The following is a 13190-nucleotide window of genomic DNA, read 5'->3' as shown; positions in this document are numbered from 1 at the left end:
CCCCTGGGAGCTGCTGTGACCAGGAGGAGAAGGATGTGGCCGGAGCCCAGTGTTTCCTGCCTGATAAGCCGGCCCCTCCCAGGGAGCCCAGGCCAGCCTACCTTGGAGCCCAGAGCCCTGCCCAGGGAGGGGCTGGCTGAGGAGGAAAATCACTTCTCCAGATTAGCTTGCCCAGGCCAAGCCTTCCTTCCCCACCCCTGTCCCTTAGCGGCCACAGGAAATGGGGCTGGGGCCCAGCACGCCCAGCGTTCCCCACCTCAGGACAGTCAGGCTCCAGGCCCAGGGACTCCCGCCTGTCTGGGGGCCCCCCCGCCGTTCAACTCCCCAAACGCGGAAACCCTCTGGCTCCAAAGTCAACCCTTTCCAAGGAGGGTAGTGTCTGCAAACCTTTTTATGTGTTTGTCAGAGCTTATGTTTGGAGTTTGGGCCTAGAAAACTGGTCACTTTATTCAGTCAATCCATGTACCGCCCCCCGCCCACCTGTTCACTTGTCCCGGGGCACAGAGTACAGAGGGCAGCGGGCTTGGAAGGCAAGATGCCAGGCAGGCTGTCACAGAGGGAAGAGCAGGGGCTGGACCCCAGGACCCAGCTCCCGTCCTGCTCTGCCCTGATGACCTGTGTGACTAAGGTGAGACCCCCTCCCTCTCTGAGCTCTGCTTCTAGTCTATAACTGGAAGAGGTGACCCTGTGGGAGCTCGGGCCTCCTTCCCTTCCTCCCAGCATTCAGGATCGAGGACTAGGATGCTGGCTCCAGCACTTCTAGGAGCACCAAGGACAGTGGCCACCCCTGAAGTAAGGAAGGATGCCTAGAGAGGGCACACTCACAGACATGAGCCCCACCAGGAAGTGGCCACTGACACCCAGGTGAGGCCCTGGCCGCAGCAGCTTGGCTTTCCCCCAGGCCCACCAGCCCGGGCATTCCACCCCCAAACTGTGGATGCCACTTCCTTCCTTACACCCCAGACCTTCTTCCTGACCTGCTGGTAAAGGCACCCCCTCCACCCTCACTGGGGAGCCAGCTGTTGGTAATTCAACACCCAGCACAGAGGAAAACGTGCTTGCCTTAAAAACATTTGCATGGTGTCGAAAGACACCTGAGTGCGCATCCTCACGTAGATAAACAGGCAGTACCTCTGCCCTTCACAGGTGGGGGTGCACCGCCATTATCAGAGCGATTTCACATTTGGCATCTCATGGGATCATCACAGCAATCCCAGCAGAGGTACAGTTGGGCCCTTTCACAGGTGGGGAAAACGATGCTTGTGTGGGGCAAAAGGCCTGCGTACGGTCACATTGCAGGTAAGCAGCAATGGGGACCCTGTCCATGGAGCAGGACACAAACTTGCCCTCCCCGGTTCCTACCGAGGAGGAGGGTCTGTCTGTCAGCCTGCTCTGGGGGGAGCATCCACCCCACCACTGCTGAGCCGGAACAACTGGTGGCAGCTGAGAGGAAGGTAGGGAATTCCCGGGGCACAAAGCCCTCCTGCAGCCCAACAGGTGACACAGGGCCACCCGAGTGCCCTGGCTGCGCAGCCCTCCCTAATCTGGGGTCTGCTGCTTATGGGAAACCAGGATTTGGGAGAGGCTTGGAAGGAAAGAAGATCGGGGTCTATCCCTTTCCGTCTTATACTCTGCAAGGCTGGCCCAGCCATTTGCTGCGGTGTGACCTTGGGCAAGTCACTTTCCCTCTCTGGGCCTTTGTAAATTAGGAGGCCAGACTTAACAGTTTCCCTGGGCTAGAATACCCCCTGGTTCTCTGAGCCTGTGAGAAGGAAGCAAGCAAGAAAGGAGAGTCCCCTTCTCTCTTCTCCTGGTCTCAGCAAAGGAGTGGTCGCTAAGGAGGTGGCACTGGGGTAGTGTCCCCCTGAGCAGAGCTAGAGCTGCACACATCTGTGTCAGAGCTCTGGCTCCGGCATCCAGGCCTCAAACACCTCCCACTGCATCACCCACTCCTGCCTCAGCTGCCCTGGGCTACCGCCCAGCATCTGTCACTAGGCCACAGCATGAGGCCCCCAGACACCTGGCCTGGCCCCGTTCCCATGCATCACCAGGGCCCTGGCCCCACCTCCTTGGAACTCTGCCCCATCTTGCCCACATCGCCTAATCTCTCTACCTCTCCACGCAGGGTGTTGGGCTCGACAGGATGGTGCAAGAGGCTCCTGTCGTCTGAGCCCAGCCTAGCAGGTACTCACGTAAACTTGACTCCCAGGAGAGCCCTCCCTGCCAGGCAGGACATGGTGCAAAGGTTGCATCCGGTCTCCCGACGGAGGCTGGGTCCTCTGTGGTCACGGAGATGCCTGAACTCTGTCCTCCCAGCCCCACAGTCACTGTCCCCTCCAAACCCTCAGCACACTTACTTAGTAGCTATCACCGTCAGCTTCTCCCCGTCCAGTTCAGCTGGAGGTTCCATAATGTCTGAACATGTCACCCTTTTGCTTAAGCTTTTGCCTACCTGGTACTTCCAACAAGATGAAGCTCAAACTTTTCAGAGAGACTTTCAAATCCCAAGTCACCTGAGTGGCCTCTTCTCCCCTGATTCGCTCCCCACAGCACAGCCTGAGTTCTGGGCACAGCAAATTTCCAAGTAGGATGTATTTCTTCATTCCCCAGTGCCTTTGCCTAGGCTGTTCCCTCAGGCTGGAATGCCCTTCCCTACATCTTCACTCTGGGGATTTCTACTTAAGTCTCAGAACCCAGCTCAAATATCCCCCCGCCCAGAAAGCCTTTTCCGCACACTCTCCACCTGTCCAAACTACCCTCCCCCAGGGCCCACTTCAAGTGAGTTTCTGGCCCCATTTTTTTTTTCTTTTTTGCATATTCCCACAACCCTCTCACACAGCATCTATAGGGTGCTGATGCAATCTCTCTGTTTTTAAGCCTCTATCCTCCCACTAGTCTGGGAACGTATTTATCTAGGAAAGTCATCTCATTTATCTTTGATTCCATGGGGCCTACTTCATGCCAGGCACATAGTAGGTGTCCAATCAATATTCATTGGATGATGGAACAACTCCTCAGCTCAAACATGTACTGCTCCGCCCTCTGCTCCATGTTTGATCTTAGACCCATCCATTCATTTCTCTGTGACTCAGTGTTTCTCTTTGTAAACTCGTACTGGTTTATGTCAAGAGATTTTAGATTATGGTAATAAATGGAGGCAATGGGAGTAGCTCAGGAGATGATCAGTGGTGAAGTATAAATTCCTGGTACCATCGCCTTTTGATGATCCCTGAGAAGATTTAATTCTACAGTGGCTGTCCGCACCTCTTAGCCTGTGTCCATACCTTATCCGTGGCTATTCGTCGGGAATAAAAACTATGTGTCATATTGCCCCCACCAGAGCAGATTAGGAAGAAAATCTGGGCTGCATGTGGAGATGAGACACACACACACACCATGACTTTCGAAGGCCTGATATAAAAGACACGGGGATATCTTGCTTTCTGGCTGACCCCCATGGGACAGATACAGGGACTGACACTAATGATTAGTGTTGAGGTTTATCACCGCAAGGAGCAGGCTGCTAATTCTCTAGCAATAAAAATGCTAGATTCTCTTTGGAAATAAGTTTAGCCCTTTGGTAAATCCCCTTTTCCAGGCCTAATTTAAAAAAAAAAACACCAAACTTTAATTATTTCATTTATTAAACATGTTATATAAGTACATATAGAAAACTTGGAAATACAGAGATACAATAACAAATACACACACACACACACACACACACACACACGTATACATTTTTTGGCACCCCCAGTATATATATACAGAGAGAGAGAGAGTGAGAGAGATCCCCTATAATCTCACCATGCAAGGATACCTTCCGTTAGCAATTTGTTGTATTCCTTCTAGGCTTTCTTTCTACATGTATGTATGTGCTCACACAAGTAGTTTTGAACTTTATTTTAGAATATTGGGATTATATTTTTTCATAAACTCACTTTTTAAAAAAAGTGAAAGTGTAGCCTGAATCTCTTTCTGCATCCGTGCCCGCCTGTTAACGGGGGATGAACGTTCTGTTGTGGGCTCTTCTACAAGTCACTTTTCTGTCCCCCATGTTACTGGACCCCACAAACACCCTGCGGTTTGCTGAAGAAACCCCAGTTGTCCTCAGTGAGGAACTTCCTTTCCTGCTAGAGAGCAGGTCACCTGCTTGTCACATCCGATGAGCAAAGGATATAATCCCGACCTTGCGGGGTTTCCCAGCCTTCAGCTGTCCCCTTTCCAGAAGTACAGCCACCCCCAGGACTCCCTCGTATGCATGTTCCCACCACCCAAGAAATGTGTGGGGCTTTCTTTTCAGTGGTGTATGTTATGAAAACAAGTAGGCCCTGTTTTCACTTTCTAAATGTAGGTTATGTTTTCCATGGAATATGAGTTTTCAGATGACGTGTTTCCCATTCTCCGATATCACCTGACCTCCCTCCACACTCAACCAGCTGCCAGTGGCTCTGGTGGAAAGGGTCCCTCCGGCACACACTGTGCAGACCCAGATGTGGGAGGTGAGGGACATCGGGATGCCCGCTTCCAATGCCACACCAGGTGCCCAGGAGGGAAGTGACTGGTCTGAGGGCTGCTCAGTGAGTCAGCAGCTTGGCCCGGCTGTCCTGAGAATGCTGGGAATCGTCCCCAGGCGTAGGCCGGCCAGCCCTCGGCCTCTGACGTGCGCTGTCTTGCTCAGGGCGGAAGCCTCTCTTCCTGGGAAGGAGGGGCAAAGGCCCTGGGGTGGCCCTGGGCCTGGAGAGGCCTCCCTGTCCTAGAAACTTCACAGGGGGCTTTTGGGTGGTATTTTCCTGTGTGTGTCTCCTCTGTCCAGCCAGACTCTGACTGTGCAGGACGTGGTCTTCCTGTCTCCTCTACCTTTCCAGGTTGAACCCCTTCCAGCTCACTGTTGCAGGGGGAAGAAAGTACACTCAGAGGGCAGAGGCTCGGGCCTGGCTCTCAGCTCCTTCAGTGGCTAGCTGTGAGCCCCAGCGTGAGTCACTTCATTTCCTTGAGCCTCAGTGTCCTCAGCTGGAAGAATGGGGATTCTGAGACCCTCTCACAGAAGGGTGGATTGAAGTTCCATGCTGTCATCAAGTGACTCAAATGCGCTTAATGAATGAGCACTTTTCCTTTTGGTTCATCCTGCCACTGCCCATCTGGGAATCACGGTGGCTCCCTACCCTGGGACACTGCTCAAAAGTCTCAGCCTCACATTGAGGCTCCTTTCCATATTCTTACCCCACCCTTTGTCTGTGGCAAGTGTGGGGACAGAGCCAGGAGTGCAGTTTCCAGGCTCTCGGCCTCACATGGAAAGGTGCTGGCTCAGGTAGTAAATGGCCATGAACTGTGATTGGATGGCCATCAGCTGTAACCAGTGAGCCATTGGCCACTAATATAACTGCCATGGCTAGGCTAGCAGCAAATGGGGGCTAGCAAGAAGGTGGTGGCTGAGCTGGCAAGCGCGGATTGCAGTTAGCACGGCGGGTTGCAGTTAGCAAGTGAGGTTGGTTGGCAGAGAGAAGCAGATGGCAGGTTGCAGATCGTGTGGCTCCTGCTTCCTGTGTCTCCAGCCCAGCCGCTAGCGAGACTATAGTGGTGACTCCCCTATCTGTGGCTCCGTGGGTGTTCCTTTTTGGCCTCACCATGTCCTGCGTTCCTATGTGGGGAGCGGGACCAGAGACCCCGCCTGACACCCTGCATGACAGCACGATAGGGTTTGGGGGGGGGGCACGTTGTTTCTGAGAACATGCAATCTGAAAAAACGACAGAACTTGCTGTACAAATGCACCGTTAAGATAGGCTCCCTAGTTCCCCTTTACAAACTTGGAGTACAGGAGCACCCCCTAGGCCTGCTACACAGACATTCCAGGCCCCGGGATTCCACCCGCCAGCCTTACAGCTCACTGCCGCCAGCTCTAAGCATCCACCCTCTTCCCAGCCCAGCCTTTGCTCAGGTGGACACTCAGGTGCCCTGACCTATCCCGCTCTCCGAAGCCTCCTAGCCTGAGGCTTACCTTCCTGTGCCCTCCTGGAGTCCTTATGTCTCAGTCCTGCCTCTTTGGTGACGGGCCCACCCCTGCGTGCCTGTGGGCCTGCTGCCCTTGGTCACACATGGCCCAATAGACTGAGTGTGAGGGGTGTTGGGCTCTTATGTACATTGAACCTCCTAGAGGTGGGGGATCGTATCGATGTGATGACTGACAGGGGAAAGGCCTGGATTTCGCTTGGGAACAGTCAGTCAGTCCTCGACTCCTCCAAACCTCAGGGTCCTCATCCGTAAAACGAGGATAATGACATACAGTGCCTGGCACTTGTAGGTTCTGAGTATTAAGTTAGAGATGACTGCATTGTGTTATTTTTGCATTCTCCTGTATGCCCCGCATCTTCCAGGGGTCCCACCCCTGCTCCTGTAGCACACTGTCGGTGGGACAGCAGTGGGCGTGTTGGGCTGGGCCAGGCGGCCACGATGGGCACAGACACGGAGCCGGCAAAGCTGCACACAGCGACCTCGTCGGGTCGGGTCTGAGCTCTTCGCTCACGCTGACACTCTCAGCCCTTTCACAGGCTCTCTGTCGTCTCTGTTTCTGAAGAGCTTTCAGTAGCTGCTTACATCAGACTGCAGTGTGGCATTTCCGGGGGATAAAGACTTGAAAGGGACACAGAAGGCAGGGTTCCTTATGGGGAAGGCTGCCCTTCCTGCATTCCTCCAGCCAGCCTCACAGTGTGGTGGGAAGGTCTGCACTGGGAATTTGAGCCCTGGGTTGGTGTCTGCCCTGCCTGTGGCCATGACAGTGACTGTGGGCAAATCTCTTCCTTTCCCTGAGACTCAGTTTCCTCGGCTATACTCTGAAGGACAACCTCCTGAGAAACTCTTCCGGGAGGAGGGTCCTGGATAACAGTCTCATGCAGAAAACGGTCCCTGTTCTCACTCTAACCCAGGTGCTTTGGAACCTTCACCAGCTGGGAGCCACGTTGCTGTGTGCTTAGAATGCTGGAGCGGGAAAGGGCCTCAGAAAGGATACAAGGGTGACCTTGCTCCTCATTTAAAAAATGTGGGCACTGTGAATGTTCTCTGTTTCCTGAGCCTGTGGAAGAGGTATGAACAAGCTTTACAGAAAATGTCAGAAAGCCTTTGGGGCTCTTTGGAGAACATTTTACAAGTATCACTGTGATGAGCTACGATCGTAAAACGGTGATGGTTGACATAACGTTACGCATTTTGTGTTAGAGACCCTATGGAATGAGTAGGCTCTGATGCCAGTGCTGTTGGGGAATAGGTTTTCTGAAGAAGGAACAATGATGATTGGTAAATTCTGTTTAGCATTGCTGAAATCATCCATTTAACTTTGTGCGTGCAAGTTCCCAGAGGAGAAGTTCTGTTTCCTGGACCCGGCGTAGCTTTCCATCTAAGAGGAGATGCTGAGGTCTTACTCAGAGTCCAGGAGGAAAAGAGTGGCTTCTATCTAGGAGCCAATGTGCAGGTGGGCAGGGTGGAGGTTTTGGCTCCCGGGACTGTGCCCTTTGAGGCAGTGGAGGAGACGAGAGCTCTCGACTAGAGAAAGGGTAGAAGTTCTGGTTGCTTCTGTCATGGCTTCACCCCCTATTTGTCAAGTGACCTTGAGCAATCGTTATGTGAGCCTCATGTCCTCATCTGTCATGGGGGAAGCAGTGCCTGCCCTGCCTGTCTCTCTGACCTCAGTCAGATAATGGGTGTGTGCGCATGGGCTCAAAGCACGGCCAGGGTGGAGCTGCCTCCAGGGTGACTGGATTAGGGAGCAATTTCTCAATCAATCTCTCTTGTTTCTCTTCGGCTTCCATTTGCATGTTCTCTTTATTCTCTCAGGTTGGACTCAGAGCAACCCGGGTTGCTCTGGCCTGCTAGAATCCTTCAGCCTTACAACCAAGAGGAAGAGAACCTTACCAGCTGTAGGTAGAAAAATCCCTGAATCAATCACCAGGGCTGGGGTTGTGGTGGATAGGGTGAGGATAGAATATTTTGATTGGTCTAGCTTGGGTCATGTGCCCATGCCTGGCCCAATCACTGTGGCCAAAGGCAATGCAGTACTGTGATTGGTCCCCTTGGGGAATGTGCTCATCCTTTGGGAGAGAAGCCCTGTAGCTGGGAGTCCCCATCAGAACTATTAATCCTGACTGGGGCAGGACGAGGAGAACAGTTCTTCAAAGAAAGAGTTCTTGATCTGGGCAGTCAAACCTGTAAATGCCCACTGACGTGTACGCCTAGAGGTTCCAGGTACCATCAGTATTTTTGTGGGCCCTGTACCTGAGTTCTGTGAGGAGGACGAGGGACTGGGACCCTGCTGTACTCTGAGTATGTGAGTCAAGAATGGAGACTTGAGTTCTTACCCATCGTTGAAAATTCCAGTGTCGAATACTTTTTATAAGGAGTTGGCTCACATGATTTTGGAGGCTGGCAAATCCAAAAATATTTAGAGTTGCTATTTCAGTTCAAGTCCAAAGGCAGACAGCCTGAAGGGCTGATGTCTCATTTCAAAGGCCATCAGGAAGGAGCAAGTTTCTCTTACTCGAGGGAGGTCAGTGTTTTGTTTTATTCAGGCCTTCCACTGATTGGATGAAGCCCACCCAGGGCAGGGAGAGCAATCTGCTTTACTCAGTCTACTGATTCAAATATTAATCTCATCCAAAACATCCTCACAGAAACACCCAGAATAACGTTTGGCCAGTCTTCTTAAAGTTACTGATGACCTTTGAGTTAGGTGCTGATGCTTCTTGAGCAGATTTGTGTCTTGCTTTTTATATAATCATTGACATCTCAGGGGGATGGTAAGTGCAGAGAACTATTTTGCTCGAGTTATAGTTTCATCATTAATTTTCTTGAAAAAGAGAAAGTCAAGATAACTTACATTTTCATTACTCATGCACTTTCTTTTTTTGTTGAACTCATTGCTACTGAGGGTTATTGAAAAATGAAAATGCCACAGCAAACACCAAGATAAATAGTTGTAGATGCACTCCATGTAGTAAATAGCAAAGTCTCTGCAGCAAGCCTGCTCCTACTACTGTCTGAGCCCTTCAGCTGGAAGACTCCTGGCTTCCAGCTCCTGCACGTTGTGCATATACCCTTCACCTGTCACTCTCACTTTCCCCATTGACCCCAAAGCCTGATGGCTTCATGCATCTCACAGTCTGTGGCACAACTAGCAGCAGCAACAACACTGAGTTCATCTCTTAGCACCATCACAGAGGGAAATTAGCTCTCCGTAGTTGCCTGTGTCTGCATTCATTTCAATATCTCTGGGAGAGCTGCACGTACTGTCTGAGGGGGTTACATTGAGTTAAGAATGAGTTGAGAGGGAAAGGCAGGTCAGACGTTGTTACCTTCCAGATTTAGCTTTGAGTTTACATGAAAATTCGCTCACTGCACACGTGACTCACATGCCAAGAGATGCAGTCTCGGTGGCAGCTGGAAGTACAAGTAGAGGGGTACCAATCCTATCCCGGCTTCTTTCCCGACAAACCAGGTAGGACACCAGGACAATAGGTGTCAACCAGGGTGTACGGTCACCTCACCTATGGGAGACTTTTTCCTCGAGCTGTAAGGGATGTTCCAATCTCAGCTCAGTTTTAGGACATTTTGTCAATTCTGGATTTCCATGCCAGCATCCAGGCCTTGCCTGAGCAGGTGAGCACAGGTGGGAACTCTGCCCTCCCACAGTAGATGTGGGTCCACAAGTTGGTGTGGAAGGCTGCTCAGTGCTGCTTCCTCAGAAGGGACAGAGAGAAGGGCTTTCCCCGTGGGACCACCCATTCTCTGCTCTTACCTCGATGTAGAAAGCCCTGTTTTAGCTCCCGTGGTCTGTGGGACTTGGAGACTCCACTTTTGTCCCTGAGAAGGCTTTGAATCCACTTGGCACTATGGCTTCCCTCCTCATATTTGGTCCCTTGTGATTTCTCTGTCCTCACCTCCTTCGTAAGTGCAACTCAGCAACACATGCAATAGACATTTAGCATGTACTGTAGTCAAGACATCTACATGTTTGAGTAAAAGCTAAAGGAGGAGGGTGACTTCTCAAGCCTACTCAGGGCTCTGGGCTTGGAATTCAACATTTCCCAAGGTTTCCCTTTGGTTGGAAGAGCCTTGGGGCTCAGGAGGGTGTCCCTCCTCCTCAGACACCAATCCCCCAGGCTTCTTCTGCTTGTCCTTGGACAGATGACACCAAATGACTGTGGAAGTCGTCTGAGCATGGGGGTGTTGGTCTCCATTGCTAAATGGGGAGATCTTCTGTAAGGCAGAATCTTCTAGCCCAGTGGAGGTTTCCATAAGGAAGGGCAAACTCCTACTTCCACCAACTCTGCTTTTGCCCTTGGCAGGTCTGATGCCACAGGAAAAAGTGTCTTATACCTGAGAAGTTTGATGAGCTTTGCAATAGCTCTGTGGATGGAGGAAAGAGGTTCCAGGACTTTCTTAAATTTGTCCCTTCCTTCCTTCCTTCCTCCCTTCCTCCCTCCCTCCCTCCCTCCCTCCCTTCCTCCTTTCCTCCCTTCCTCCCTTCCTCCCTTCCTCCCTTCCTCCCTTCCTCCCTTCCTCCCTTCCTCCCTTCCTCCCTTCCTTCCTTCCTTCCTTCCTTCCTTCCTTCCTTCCTTCCTTCTTTCCTTCCTTCCTTCTTCATTCAGTCTCCAAACATCATTTAACACCTGTACCTACTGTGTGACACAAACCATAGCTTCAACCCCAACCCTTCCATGTTAGAGAAAGAGCTACCCCTGAGGGTGAAGGGCAGCCTGCAGGCTGACTGTGTGGGCACAGGCTGTAGGGACCACATTCACTCCCTCGCAGCCGATCTCCTCGCAGAACCCACCCTCTTGCTGGCCACTTGGCTAGTGCTACCATGTTTCCCCAAAAATAAGACCTAGCCAGACAATCAGCTCTAATGCTTCTTTTGGAGCAAAAATTAATATAAGACCTGATCTTATTTTACTATAAGATAAGACCGGGTATTATATAATATGATATGATATGATATGATATGATATGATATGATATGATATGATATGATATAATATAATACCGGGTTTTACATTAATTTTTATTCCAAAAGACGCATTAGAGCTGATTGTTCGGCTAGGTCTTATTTTCGGGGAAACACGGTAGAAGGAGGCCCTTGGCCAGACTGTGGGTCCACCCTTTGTGGGTGGTGACTGGGGGCTCCCATGGCAAGAGTCCTCCTGGGGGAAAGTCCATTGGGAAGGACAGTGCCAGTAATCCACTGTCCACAGCTCAGGGTCCAAATGGCCTGAGTCTGGAAGGATTCAAAGCCTCGAGGGTCCTGAGGGTGTTTCTGGGTAATGGCAGGGCAAGGCTGGTACACTGGGTATGGGTGTGGATGTGGATGCGATGGTTCAGTCTTCCTCAGCTTGGGAGAGAGGTAAGGGAAGAGAGAGCTGTTAGTCCCTTTGTACTGAATCGACCCATCCCAATGTCATGTGATGTTTTCAGTTCCTTCTGGACAGTCTCAGTGCTGTCAGCCTCGCTTGGCCAGGGCTCCGGATTCTCTCCTGCTCAGCATGGGGGGTCCCCAGCATATGATCTGGGCTGGAGCAGTACGCACTTGTCCCTTCTGCTTCCTTACACACGCACCCCACAGGCTCCAGGAGTGTTTGGGGATCCTGGTCAGGCCTGGGCAGGGTTGGATGGCAGCGCTCGTACTTCCCTCTGGGCCATAGCAATTTCAGCCACACAGTAGCTATGGATGGTAAAAAAAATGTTTGTGGAATGAAGGATGAATACATAAGTGAATGAATGAAGGGATGATAGATCTAAGAAAACCCTGGAATCTCCTTCCTCTGTCTGACGAGGTATCAGATGTCTTAGGTATAAATCGCCTTCACTACAGCATCCAGGTAAGACGGGGAGAGAGTGTGGAGTTGTGCTCCCAGTGAGGCCTCCTTCCAGCCAGGTGTCTCCTGTCCTCTGGACTTCGCTCAGAGGACTCCAGAGCTGGTAATATGTCCTCTCTAAGGCTCCCTGTCTCTACATCCAACCTGGCCTCCAAAAGCAGACCCAGGCACACCGTAGGTGGCAAGACCTAGAAGGCATCTGTGCCCATGGAGAGATGGGCATGACAACGACGGGGAGAGCTGCGTCATGGCCCATCCCATCGTGAGCAAGGAGTGTGGGGCAGACGGCAGAGGTGACAGAGCAGGTCACTGGCCTGGGAAGAGGCAGCAAGTGGTACTGTCCTTTCTGCCCTGACCTCAGGGCCACAGTCACCTGTCAACTAAATGGCTGCGATGAGCCAACAACTATAGGATTTGTGTGGCTGTTTGCACAAGGCACAATGCTGCAGGGGAAAGAGCACAGAAATAAGAACCCAGAAGCCTGAGTTCTAGTCCTGGTTCTTTCACTGCCTCACTGCATGACTTTGAGGAAATACTCCACACCTCCTTGAACTTTGAATTCCTTGACAAATGGGAATAGCAAACATTGCTTCATCTCTTTCCTAGGATGTTAGAGTGGGAGGAGGATCTCAGATACTAGCTAGCAACTTCCCCACTCAACAGAAGAGAGAGCTGGGGCCCAGAGAACGAAGGGACATGGGCAAGGTCACACAGCAGACCTGTGGTAGAGCTGCTGACCTCTAAGACCACACTTGCTCCCCTGCCTCAGTCTAAACAGTGTAGATTCTCCCAGAAGGAAGAGTTTTCCAGAGGCGTGCAGCTCTAGGTCCTCAAGCAGGGGGGCCAGCACATGCAGAGCAGACCACATGCTCTCGAGCCTGTGGTACAAATCTCAGAAAGACACCAGAATCCCAAGACCCATTCTCCCCATGCTAGCAACAGGATCACTGCGTCAACTGGTAGTCCTTCCTGGTATCTGGTGTCACCCTCACTCTTACCTGTTTCAACCCATGGGTGGTAGTTCTGTTTTCAGGGTCTAAGCTCAGGTTTAGTCAACTAGTGATGTTTGCTGCCCACTGGGCTCAAAGCTCTGTGCTTAGCAGAGAAGGACAGCCGTCTTCCACCATGTGGGGAAAATCCATTTGAGTTAAATTTTCAGGTGGCAGAAGATGATTTCCAGAAAGAAGATAGAGATAAGATGATGTGTTGTTTCTTTTAATGGCTAGAAATCTCTGATCTATTGGGTACTGAGAACATCACATAATACTTTCATAATCATCAATGTCTTTTCCTCAATCAGTCTTTAGACAATGGACACCAGGGGCCTC

The sequence above is a fragment of the Rhinolophus ferrumequinum genome, chromosome 18 (genome assembly GCF_004115265.2).
Source record: "Rhinolophus ferrumequinum isolate MPI-CBG mRhiFer1 chromosome 18, mRhiFer1_v1.p, whole genome shotgun sequence".
Classification (NCBI taxonomy): Eukaryota; Metazoa; Chordata; class Mammalia; order Chiroptera; family Rhinolophidae; genus Rhinolophus; species Rhinolophus ferrumequinum.
The sequence above is the reverse complement of the archived record's forward strand: the minus strand, read 5'-3'. Positions refer to the sequence as shown.